Source organism: Paramisgurnus dabryanus, chromosome 20 (genome assembly GCF_030506205.2).
Source record: "Paramisgurnus dabryanus chromosome 20, PD_genome_1.1, whole genome shotgun sequence".
NCBI classification, from domain to species: domain Eukaryota; kingdom Metazoa; phylum Chordata; class Actinopteri; order Cypriniformes; family Cobitidae; genus Paramisgurnus; species Paramisgurnus dabryanus.
The window spans coordinates 2,560,922-2,573,317 of record NC_133356.1 but is presented as its reverse complement, the minus strand read 5'-3'; the positions used below and the strand labels follow the sequence as shown (position 1 = coordinate 2,573,317).

Genomic DNA, 12,396 nt, shown 5'->3' with positions numbered 1-12,396 from the left:
AGTTCTCTTTAATAACTCATATAAATCTCACATGATCATACATAGGATACAGTTAGAAGTCTATAATAAAATTAAAGATATGAATTAGTTCACTTGTCAAAGTATAACATTACCAAAGATTAGTAAATACTGTAAACCTATATTGCTCATTGTCATTTCATGTTACTGTAGCAAATGCATTAACTTGAATGAATGAGGCCTTATTGTAAAGTCTTCCTGAAGTAAGAAATGTGACAACTTGCCCTGACCTTCCAAATGATTGTTTATTGCATTGACAGGTCCCATGAGACCCAGCACATACAGTATCTGACACCGTTTCCATAAGGAGAATAAAGCAATCGCTTGGTAAACAGGAATTAATGTTAAACCACTTCTACTTCAGTCCCATGAATACCTGCAGGACTCTCATGTGTCCTCAACACTTCTTCTCCGACTCTTTTTATTTGCACTTTTACAGGATGCTAAAAGTGTTAGATCAAACATCAAATTTTCTTTCTATGCTCTTAGAAGTTTTATTGACTGGAGACACCATAGGGTCTGTCACGTTCAATAGTCTGTGAAAGACAGACCCCTGAGTAAACGGGCCTTTCTATTAGTGCCCTATTTCTGAAGCCATTTGACTGTAGGGGAACTGAAGGTCAGATCCATCTGACCGTTACGATCCAGACACTGGCTGTAAGGACCCAATGGGGCAAAAGATATGTGTGTATATATATATATATATATATAAATCAATAGAGAACAAATAAAAGGAATTGATATTTTCATGTCTGTCCGTCTATCTGTCCAGAATCCACCAATCCATAACTTTTGCATCTATCGCCATCTCTGTTTGAAACATAAAACTGCAGATTACTGAAAGTCTGGGAATCATGACCACTTTGTTTGACCAAGTACCAGCCAGAATGACATTTGACTGATACAATAAACAACCAATCATGTTTTGCTTTGTGCTGCACCATCTTTAGGGGCGTCTTCACAATAACAGACTGGTGTTCAACCAGTAAATCATTCATTCATGAACGTATCTAAAGTTTATAACAAATGGCAAACAGGTTAAAATATATTTTTTAGATTACACAAACTGCTTCAAGCAAAACTCCCAGACATCTTTTAAAGACTTTGGGCCCTATTTTAACGTTCTAAGTGCATGGTCTTAAGCGCACGGTCTAAACGGACGTGTCTAAATCCACTTTTGCTAATTTAACGGCGGGAAAAATGGTTTAGTTGCCTCAAAATAGCAATGCGCCAACAATGCGCCTAAACACACCTCGTTTTCAGACCAGAACGGGTCCGGGAAAATTGGACGCAAATGCATTTGCTATTTAAACAACGTGACGCTAAACGTGAAAATTATCATTGCGGCTAGCAAAAGACACTTGCGTCGCACATTGCGCTGCATTGCGTCGGGTGTATTATAGGGCCCTTTATGTCAGGGGTGTCAAACTCATTGTAGGTTAAGGGCTGGATGGTAAGTAACGTCACCATGTGAGGGCCGGATATTTTTTTAACTTTAGTGTGCTAAAAATTTGTTAATATTAACTAAACAAACTACAAATTATTTAGCAAAAAAAAAAAAAAAAACTAGAAAAACATGACTCTCTGAACACCAAGTCCTCAGAAACATTAACACACTTATACTGTACAATAAAAATATATACAAATTTACATCTGTAAAATCCCACTGGTTTTATTGTGAAAAGCTTTTATTTAATTTCCTCTGCATGGAACTAACAGAAGTATATTTAATGCTTAGATAGTATCCTCTTTGTATTGCCAAATAATTCCTAAATCATTCATAAATCATAAATCATGAACTTTTCTTTGGAATATTTGTAAATAGCTATTGCTTAACTGTTAAATGACTTGAGAACATAAGATGACTTTTTATGGACGTTTCAAAGTTTTCTTATGAAAATGTATCCTAATCTCTGTATGAACGTATCATTTGACATCACAATGCCTCTTAAACAACCTATTTTCTGAGCTTTATGAAATGTTTAATATGTAGCCAGCTAACCTTTCCTACCTCTTAAAGGCAGAGAGCTAATCTACAATAAATGTTGGCATGTGTTTATCATGCAGTTTATCACGCTGCAACAGAGGCCATAAAACCTAAACCAAACACTAAATCACCATCCCACATTTAATTTCATCTATTTAGGAATACATTAAGCAAACAGAAATTGGTATAAAGCCACAGTTTTGCCTGGCTTGCGTGAATCAAACATGTTTTCTCAACCATCTGTCAGAGGAATCTCTTATAATGCATTTATTATAATGAACTGGCAACGAGTTTTTAATATTTAATAAACTGTCAAACTGTATAAAACATCTAAAAGCATTCAACATTAACTGAAAACAGAAGTGCAGGAGATGAATATAGCTTATCACTATAGGCTGAGTTATGGGGTTTATCACTAAGCAATTATCAATAGTTTAACCCTTTTCCTCTGTTTGTTTTATGAATAAACAGACTTATGGATCAACTTAAACAGTAATCATAGTTAAAATTATGGTAAAATTCTCTGGTAAAAAGTGGCTCCTAAATTGCCATGGTCATGGATTTGATTGCTAGGGAATTTATAGCCTACTGATAAAATGCATATCATGAATGCACTATAATTTAGTTTAGGTGAAAGTGTCTGCCAAATAATTTTATGTAAGAGACAACTATTGTTAAAACTGTTAACTCGCAGCAGGCAGAAGACTAAAGTGTAAAACGTTTGTCTTCAGCATAAAACTTTTTAGCTTAACTTTTTAGGGCTCCTTTTTAGCCATACACTTTTTGGCTTAGTGTTGCACACATTCATCTCCCAGAGATTGTAATTTCCAGGGAAACTTTTTAAAAGCATATCCGTGCATGTATAAATATGCACGTACAAAATTTGCATAACACGGAGAAATGAATTTGTTATGGCTGTCATATCAGCCAGCTCTGCTAATGGAAAATTAATGTCCATGAATATGTTTTGATGACTTCAAGGTTAAAAGAACTTTATTGGGCCAGCTGGCAAAAAATCAAGTTATAAATATACCTGAAAAGAACTTGACATAAAATTATGAGATATAACTCATGGTTTACAGAATTGTTTATTGCAAAAGATTTTGATAATTAAAAGAAATAAACATTTATACATCTATGTATAAACAATAGTATACATTTGATTTACCTACTGTAATACTTTCTTGTGTTAGAACTTTAGTCTCTATTGTCTCTGAACAATACTGTGGTAGTTTTAAAGCAGATTTAAAATAAAGATTTATGCAAGCAGTCAAAATGACGAATAAGCCATCCAAATAAAATGATTACACTTTTCGAGGTGAAGCCTGAGAAATACAGATATTTTAAAACAATCATAAAATAATGTTCTTTCTGTTCTTTCAGGGTTTAATGGGTTTCCCTGGCAACCCACTTCTCTTGACCAATAAAACACAAAATGCTTTAAAAATACTTTTATAACGTCAAACCTTTCAGTTCATTTAAATATAATTTACAAGCTCTCTAAAAGTTTACCAGCTTATCAAAACTTCTTGGTGCTTCACAATTTTGGTTCTTCAACATTTTTGCTTTCATAACAGTTACCTAATTTTGCTCTCTCAGCCACTCACAGATCACAAGGTATTTTGTTTAAAATGTTGGTTAATTGGTTAGTGGGCTCTTAAACTCTTAACTAAATTAAATTTATTTGGAATTAAGTGGAATATATTTTTTCAGGCTAATGTTCCAGAAATAGTTTAACATTTATGGGAAGTCCAACAGTGTTGGCACCAATTTCCCTTAAACGTTGAGCAAACAAACAAAAATCTTAAAATAGGCTTATGAGCTGGAGGAAAACAGAATTATAAAACACACAAAGTTAGAATAATCTTCAACTTTAAGTCACGCAAACATGTAAAGCATTGGGCACAGACCCTCCCCTCTTATCTCTCTTTCTGTTAAGTAATGCCATTTCCATGCACCTTTGCTGAAAGCATTAAAAATATAATGCAAACCAACACAAACTTCCATTGAAGGGGAATTTTTATCATTTTTTGTTTAATTATTCATTCCACAGATGCTGTTGATAAAAACTTGCAAAGGAACTTTAATGATGTTTTAGGTAATCTTGAATGTTGGCATGACAGTCCGTTCAGTCTAAAAAATGCTGGCTTACTTTCAACCTTGCATTGGGTCAAAATATGACAAACCCAAAGGTTAAATTAATCCAGAAAATGTTTATATATGTCCTCAAAAATGGGCTACTAAAAACAGCATTTTGGGTCAAAACAACCCAGTATAAGTTAAATTACAATCCAACAGGCTGTGTTCATGTACCTTTTTTGAAAATAACCATTTTGTGTCAAAGAATCAATACATTAAATTAATAATGTAATATAAAGGCCAATCAATATTTACAGAAAAATACACTCTAAAAAATGCTGGCTTGTTTTAACCCATTGTTGGTCAGCAAACATTTTTGGGTTAATTTAACCCAGCGGCTGGGTTTGTCCCTTGGCTGTTAAAAAATAGCCAAGTATTTTTAAAGTGATCTTAGTGCTGATGATTTCAAATGGTTTTAATACAGTTCTGCATTGTGGGGAAATAATAATTGCCACATAAAATAGCCCAGATGTTTTGTCTCTTATCATTAAATGTGTTGTTTAATGTAGTCTAGCTTTTTAAACGTATTAGAATAAGAATAAACATCAGACTATAACTGTAAATAAGCCAGATCAGTGGAGTTGTGTGCGTTTGTTTTGGTCTGTTTGTTTATGGAGTCAACGGTCCTCTGGGGAAGAGACAGGGTTTGATGGAAATGCAGGAGGGGAAACGATGTTTAAAAGTGTGTAAAAGTGGGGAGGTGTGTTTTGGATAGAGCAGGAGTCCTTTGGCAATTGAGGATGAGCAGAGCGCAAATCTCTGAACGTATTAAGACGGCATAAAGCTTGGATCCACGTGCGTCTGTGGACAAACGCTTGCAGAGAGATCAAAACACAAGGTCAGAGAATCTCATGACAGAATGAGGCTGTGTGTTTGTGAAGCATTGCTCACGACAGCGCTGTTTCGTAGACTTCTCATGAGGCCGTGCACCTGGGCCTTTACATTAATAAACATCATGGCGGCTACTGTGGAGCTGATTGCAGAGTCTGTGCTATCCCACAGAGATTTTATTACAAATATGCATGGATAACATACATTAAACATAACTAAAAACAGCTGCTACATTAACCAATGAGTAAAGTGATTTATTGGATCCTATTTTAACAAACTAAGCTCATGACGAAGTTCACTAATACCTTGTTCACACTGTCAGTCCATATCCGATTTTGGAGCAAATCCGATTTGACAGACTCGTTGTCTATATTGTGTATCACAACTGTTCAGATCTTATCTGTGCGTCCTGTAGCGTTCTTCCTTGTTTCAGATTATCTGTTGTGCTGGCACGACAATCTGCCTGGACGTCTGACATTGTAGAAACTATTATCCCCAATACATGTACTTTCCCAAACACCCCTATCATTTAGTCAGAAATGGACTGTTCCAAAGTTTGCACTGGGTTTGCGTTTAAGTGACCTAACAGCATGACGTAACAAAAAAGCTACACAAATGCGATCAGAGCAGTCAGACTAATTTGGATTTTCAGAAATGCGATTTTATAGTGGTGCATTTGTGAAAACAAGCAAAATTTTCTCTCTGGTCTCCAATTTAATCTAAGAAGTCTAGGAGAAATAATTGAGATATAAAAGATATAATTTGCCCCGCCTGCTTCAGAGTAAATAATCATTGGTTGCCCCACATGAGAATTTTCCTCATTAGATCAGTTTGAATACTTTCATCTTTTCAAGTTGATAAATTGAGGCTTTACTGACGAGGCAATTCTGTAGGTCTCTCATATCGACTGTTACATCCCTCTTGCGTCACCATCTTTCCCCAATCAATCAACCAACCGATCATTTAGTAAACACTCATTCTCTGAGGATGAAGCTCAAGTCTGTGCTGTTCAGTATTTCATCAGATGTTTTGGTTCTCGGTCCTGCTGTGCTGGAGCACATTAAAAACCTTTGGGAAATATTTACATGCTTTCATACATTGTAATCAGTTCTCAGATGTTCGTATGGGCTATTAAATTCAGCATTGAAATAGATTTAGCTTTTGTGTGGGCTGGGTCACACACGTATGGTGTTATAGTTTAAAGCCCCCCTAATCTAAATAATGCACTTTTAAATGTGTTTCTATAAGAAAATGAGTGGCCAGTGTGTGTGCAGAAACATGCTGTTATTATACAAATCCATCGCTTCTTCTTTGTGTAATCTCCTTTAAATCACAACAGTCACACAAAATAGGCTGTTGGAGAGCCCTTATCAATGTGATGTCACATTGATTACTTCCCCCTTCCCACCCATGACCGCTCACAGACTTTGTCTTGTTAACGCGTAGTTCAATCTTCTGCAATAGACAGATGTTTTGATGTAGTCCAAAGCACATTTGTAACTTTGTACTTTGTATACGGAGAAAGATTTCTTTGCATTTAAAGAGACACACACAAAAGCAGCACATTTTTTTATTGCAGTCACAAATGTTCAACATTGTATAATGAAAGATCTGTGGTGCATTTCGAGCTGAAATTTGCAGTTTAACTCTTTCCCCGCCATTGACGAGTTATCTTGTCAATTAAGAGAAAACATTTGCATGAAAAAAACTTGTTCCTGATTAGTTTTTTATGGTTATCTGTACGCTATTACCCAATTTATAAAAAACGGAAGCAAAAAAATTTAGTAATTTTAAACTGTGTATGTTTTGATCATCGTTCTGAATCTGATCTCTAACAAAATTCCTTCACAAAAATGCAATTATTTCAGCTTTTTGCAAAACATTTGTATTTTTAAAGAAACACCCTTATTTAAGAGTTCATAAGCAGAGAAAAAAAATTTTAGAAACTTTTTTTTCAATTTTGTTTGTTTGTTTGAAAGTAGATTGGATGTTCTTTCATTTGATATATTTGTATGTTTATATATTTTTTAAATACATTTTTCCTGGAAGGCATTTAGTAAAACTTTTGAAAATCACAAAAAATGCTGGCGGGCAACTTTAAAAAAAAAAAGGCAGGCGGGAAATGAGTTAAGTCACTTCAGGGTTGGCTTCACGAGAGAGACCGCTTGTTCGCCCCTTGATTTTAACCCAATGGATTTGTATACATTTGACTAAACCATGGCTTAAAACAGGGCATATTTTGGAGTTTGTCTCATTTACAAGACAAAGCTATGAGTTATGCGATCTACATTTTTTTTATTCTACTTTGTTTAGATTTAAATATCTAGGTTAGAATTTTTGGTATGACAGTGTGAATTGTGTGTAATACTGTTTGTGCCTACTCCTTTATTACCCAAATGTCAGTATCTATTATCTTTGTTTGTATTTGTAAGTCCTTGTTAATTCATTCATCAACAGTTTTTTGGTCTGGGGTGAAAGGGAAATCAATCAAATAGAGAAAATGCAGATTTTATTGAGCAGATGGCATTGTCAAGTGTTATTTTGGTGTCTTGGATGGGGGTTGATTAATTTATTTAGAAAAAGGACATCAAGTATTGCCAGAAGGTTTAATATTTCATAATATTTCATAGGTGGCTGAATAAGTGAGTTTGAAGAGAGAATAAACCTGCTTTAAATTTAGCTCATGAGGATTTGTGAGATAGTAAAAGAAGAACCCCCCTGATTAGTTTACAAGCTTGAAAATCCCAGTTTCCACCTCCTGTCAAAACACAATTTCATACTCATGTATGAAGCAGATCAGCGATGATACAAAGCACAAGGTGATAACTATCCTGACTCCAGCACTGTTAAAGTCTTAGCATCCCACGTTACTTTAAAGCTTTAGAAAGAATGCCTGTGCTATAGCAACTAATATGCTAAACTACATCCAACATATCAGAGTATTATTACGGTGTTGAGTTTTTATTAAGCTCCGATCCGATGAACACCGAGAGACCCGCTTAGCTCTCTGTTGGTGTCGTATCTATGAAAAGAGGCCCGGTGGTACAAAAGCATTCAGGCTTTAGTTGGCATCAGTCAATAATTCATATGTGCCAAATCTCCTCATGACCTTTTCCAGTGTTGTGCATTACAATAGATTGACTCTGCGGACAGATGGAGGGTTTCGTACGAGTTCACCAATGAAAAAAGATCAATTCTGATTTATGCAGTGTTTACTGCTCCCTACACACTCGGCAGATCATTGTTCACTTCACTTAAAAAATGGACTGAACTGAATCATTAGCAAACACAAGCATTTCAATGAGATCACTGGAGTAAAATTTTATAGCCTGCTATGCTATAAATAATACTTATACGTAATGCCCAGTAAATAATAAATAAATGCATACTATTAAGTTAATCAAATCTGCCATCACATTATGTTGTTCTAAACTTGTATGAGAAGATATTTTGATACTTGATAGTGACCTGGGCTGCGTTCTCCGAAACTACCTTAACGCTACGGTATTCTTAAGTTGTACCTTAAGCTGTACCTTATCGCTAATACGTGTTTGCCGAAACGTTCTTAGTTACGTATACCTTCTGTAAGTCATACGTTCGGAAGGCTGGTGTGGAGCACTCTTAGCTATACCTTATCCCACATGACTCCACTAGGGGCCATCACTTTCATAAAAGCTTACATTGCAGTCTATATAACTAAATATTTGTAAAAAAAAAAAAAAAAGTTGCAATACACTCCGTGTTTTATTAGGCAAATATTTTTATATTTAAAGAATAAAACTTTTACATAATTAGACATCATTACATTGATGGTTGTTAGATTTTTAATTATGTTTTCCAAAGGGACGTCGTCAGCTGCAAACTATTAAATGCTAGAGGATTAAGAAACTATTTAAAATATATATTTTGGGTGATGGAGTTGGTGATACTGGCAGCTATACAGCGAATCCTACTATTTCATTTGTGCATTTCATATCCGTTAAATCTTAGTCTACCTGCTAGTATTTTAGCTGCATAAATAAATCGGGAAAAATTACAAAAAAACCTAATTATGATTATTAATGTTAATTCGACTTTGCATCAAAGTGTTTTAATGTTTTATAACTTTGAGGCAACTGTATGCCATATTCTTTATAAACATTCAAAATAAACTGCTCCACTTCATTACTGCTTGTATAGTCCCCTAAGGTCAACAAAATGTCCACATTAAAACTAATCAAAGCTAAAATCTACAGCAATCATACTATATATTTATATAGGCTATTATATAATATTTTATATGTTATATTTAGACAGACAGGCTCCAGAAATGCGTCCATTAAGCTTTATCCGCATTGTAACCACGCTGCTTGCGCATCCAGTGTCCAAGCACAATAAACGCGTGAACTAATGAACAACAACAGTTTGTACTTTATATTTTAAGTGTAATCCACAGCCAAGTACTTGCACGACCCACCTTCCCCTGTGCAACGCACTTATTGGGAACCCCTAAAATAAATGATCCTTTCAAGGCATAGCGGATGAATTGGAGCAGTTTAAACATGATACGTTTGGAAATAAAATATTTTTTACCAGATATTCCTAATAAATTGAACTTGAACTATTTCTAAAATGTTTCTTTAATAAATAATACCGCTATCTCATAACGCAGCGAAACCTATTACATGAAGTGAATAATTGATTGTCGAGCGATCGATATCAACATATTCAGCACCTCCACCATGGACAGCACCCGCTAAGGTCGAACTTAAGAAGGTTTACCTTAAGCAACATCCTAAGGTATAGTTCGGAGAACACACGTAGGAAAGGTATACCTGTAGTTAAGGTTTTACTTAAGAGTCTTCGTAGCGCGCTAAGAGACAACGTTATCGGAGAACGCAGTCCAGACAGTTGACGACAACTATTGACTTCCATAGTAGGATAAACAAATACTATGGAAATCAATGGGTATTGTCAAATGTGCGCTCATGTTTAGAAAAACATGAGGGTGAGTAAATGATGACAGAATTTTCATTTTGGGGTGAACTATTCCTTTAAGTCCTCAAGGTCACTAAAATTGGTTGCATTGCTCCATGAAAACAATGATTATGTAAAGTGAAATAATTAGAAATGGTAAATAAAATGCTCTGACACTTGAGCTTTGATTAAATGTTTGCAGCAAAGATGTGCTTATTTTGGTGGTTGCCATTATTTGCACTCACAAGGACAGAGGCCTCAGTTTGTGCAACCAATTAAACAACAATATCTGACATTTTGACTAAATGAAGACAGTGGATGAAGGACTTGTTTTGCCCTCCAAGTGGGCTTTACTACTGAATAAGGGTGTGATTATTTGGGTGGGCATAAACCGGTAGGTATGATAAATTGGAAGAAGTTTATCTACCGGTAGAGATTTTGGACTATCGTCTCTATCGAGGTTACATGCCCACGTCACATTGCTGTGCACGTGTTCACAAAACGTAACGTTTGTACACATATTAAGCACCGCTGTTGTTCATTTTTTGTCTTACTTTTTATGCATGTATAAGTTTTCTTATTGATAACGAGAATTATGAAAATTCAATGGTATTAAAGATTTTAATAACGTATATCGTTATCATGATATAAAAAGAATGAATCCTATCATGATATAAGATTTTGGTCGTATCACCCACCACTAGCTGAAAACATTAAATTCACCCAAAATTAAATGTGGAATATAAATAATTGTTAACACTTTACAATAAGATTGTATTTATTAACATTATAATTAATGCATTAGCTAACATAGACTAAAAATGAACAATACTTCTACAACATGTCATAATACATTTGTATTGGTATTAACTAACATTAAGTAAGGAATAATCGACAACGGGCCATTGAATTATTCGAAAATAATGCACACCTAAGGCCGGGTACACACCAAAAGATTTTTTACACCTTTTAGGATTTTCAAAATGTGATGGACCACAAAGATGAGGATGAAAAATCCTAGATTAAAACTTTTTGATCCTATAGTCACTAGTATAGTATAGTGTGTGGTGTGCCATGATGTGTCAAAGACAGCACACCACACACCAACAGATTTTCAACCAGAGTCTCAACTGTGAACACAAAAAACTCGCGAGACTTCAGAATAAGCATGGCGGACGATATGTAGAAAGAAATTTCAATAATAGTGTTTTGAATGATTTTCACAGAAAATTCAAGGGAAAAAAGTAAAGTGTTGGGTAAAGTCGTGGAGACGACGGGAACATGGTCTTTACAAGTTCACTTTGCATCAGCTTCACTTTGTGCCAGGGCCGGCGTCAAGGGGGGGCATTCGCGGGCAGTGCCCCCCCAAACAGGTTGTTGTTCCCCCCTACAAAGTTTTTTATTAATGTAATATATATCAAGAATAATTAAAATAAATTAAACATTGAATGTTTCGTGACTTTTAATGTAATCAAATGAGGAAAAAATTGTTGATATATGTTTTCTTTAATTAAAATAGACCAGTTTCTCTGATTGGTTGTATTGCCGGGTCTCAAGCGTCATTAGGCTTTAGCATACTTGTGACTTGATACTAGCAACGTGTTTTTTCGCGGCATTTTATGGATCGTGTAAAATATGGATATTAGAACATTTAGAACGAACCAGCACCGCCTGCTTCATCTGACTTAATGAAAACACAGACTGGCTCAAACTCAGAGATTAGAGGTCGAGGTGGAATTTACAAATCTACAGGACACTGTTTTAAGGAAGTTTATGTTCGTACAGTCTTCAGCTATTTTAAAGGTAAGTTAGCATTGTTTTTAATTACGTAAGCTTAAATGTGAAGTGTGGCTTTAGACCGTTAACAGCATTACGAAGTGATTATGATAAAGCAGCTTTTTTAAAGCTAGGACGCGGTGTGTGCTGCGCTATGAAACCCATTTATTTCAATGGCTTGCGCCGCGCGAGGGCGGTTTGTTGTTGCGTTGAGCAAAGTGCGAGCGCAACGGCGCTCACGCCACGGTCGAAGTTCAATAGTTTTGCGCATAGTTTGTGGTCTTTTGCACTTTATACGGGAAATGAGCTGACAGTCTGTACCAGTTGTATGAGTGTGTGCTTGCACTGTATTTGTTGTTTTAATGTCATGTTTTTGCAAGTTATTGTTGCTATTGCGTGCCCCCCGTTGGAAGCCACGTGCCCCCTTATTAGTTATGGTCTGGCGCCTGCTCTGCTGCGCCATGACTACACTGTTAACGATTTCCCTGTATTTTTACAGTACGGTACTGGCAGCACGGTTGCCAGTAAGTTACTGTATTTTGGTTTTACAGTACTGTACTGTAATACCATTTTACAGTACACAAACTAGTACTGTATAGTTACAAAGCAGTACTGTACTGTAATTTTACAATATTTTATTACAGTAGTCTATTTTTACAGTAATTTACTGTAATGTCTATATTGACCCA

At 35.4% G+C, this 12,396-nt stretch overlaps 1 protein-coding gene across 1 annotated transcript in view; it reads left to right on the top strand.

Annotated features, from left to right (window-relative positions):
* LOC135786566 (zinc finger matrin-type protein 4) overlaps window positions 1–12,396 on the top strand; it is a 152,536-nt gene that overhangs the window by 133,613 nt on the left and 6,527 nt on the right. The gene's annotated exons all lie outside the window — the stretch shown is intronic.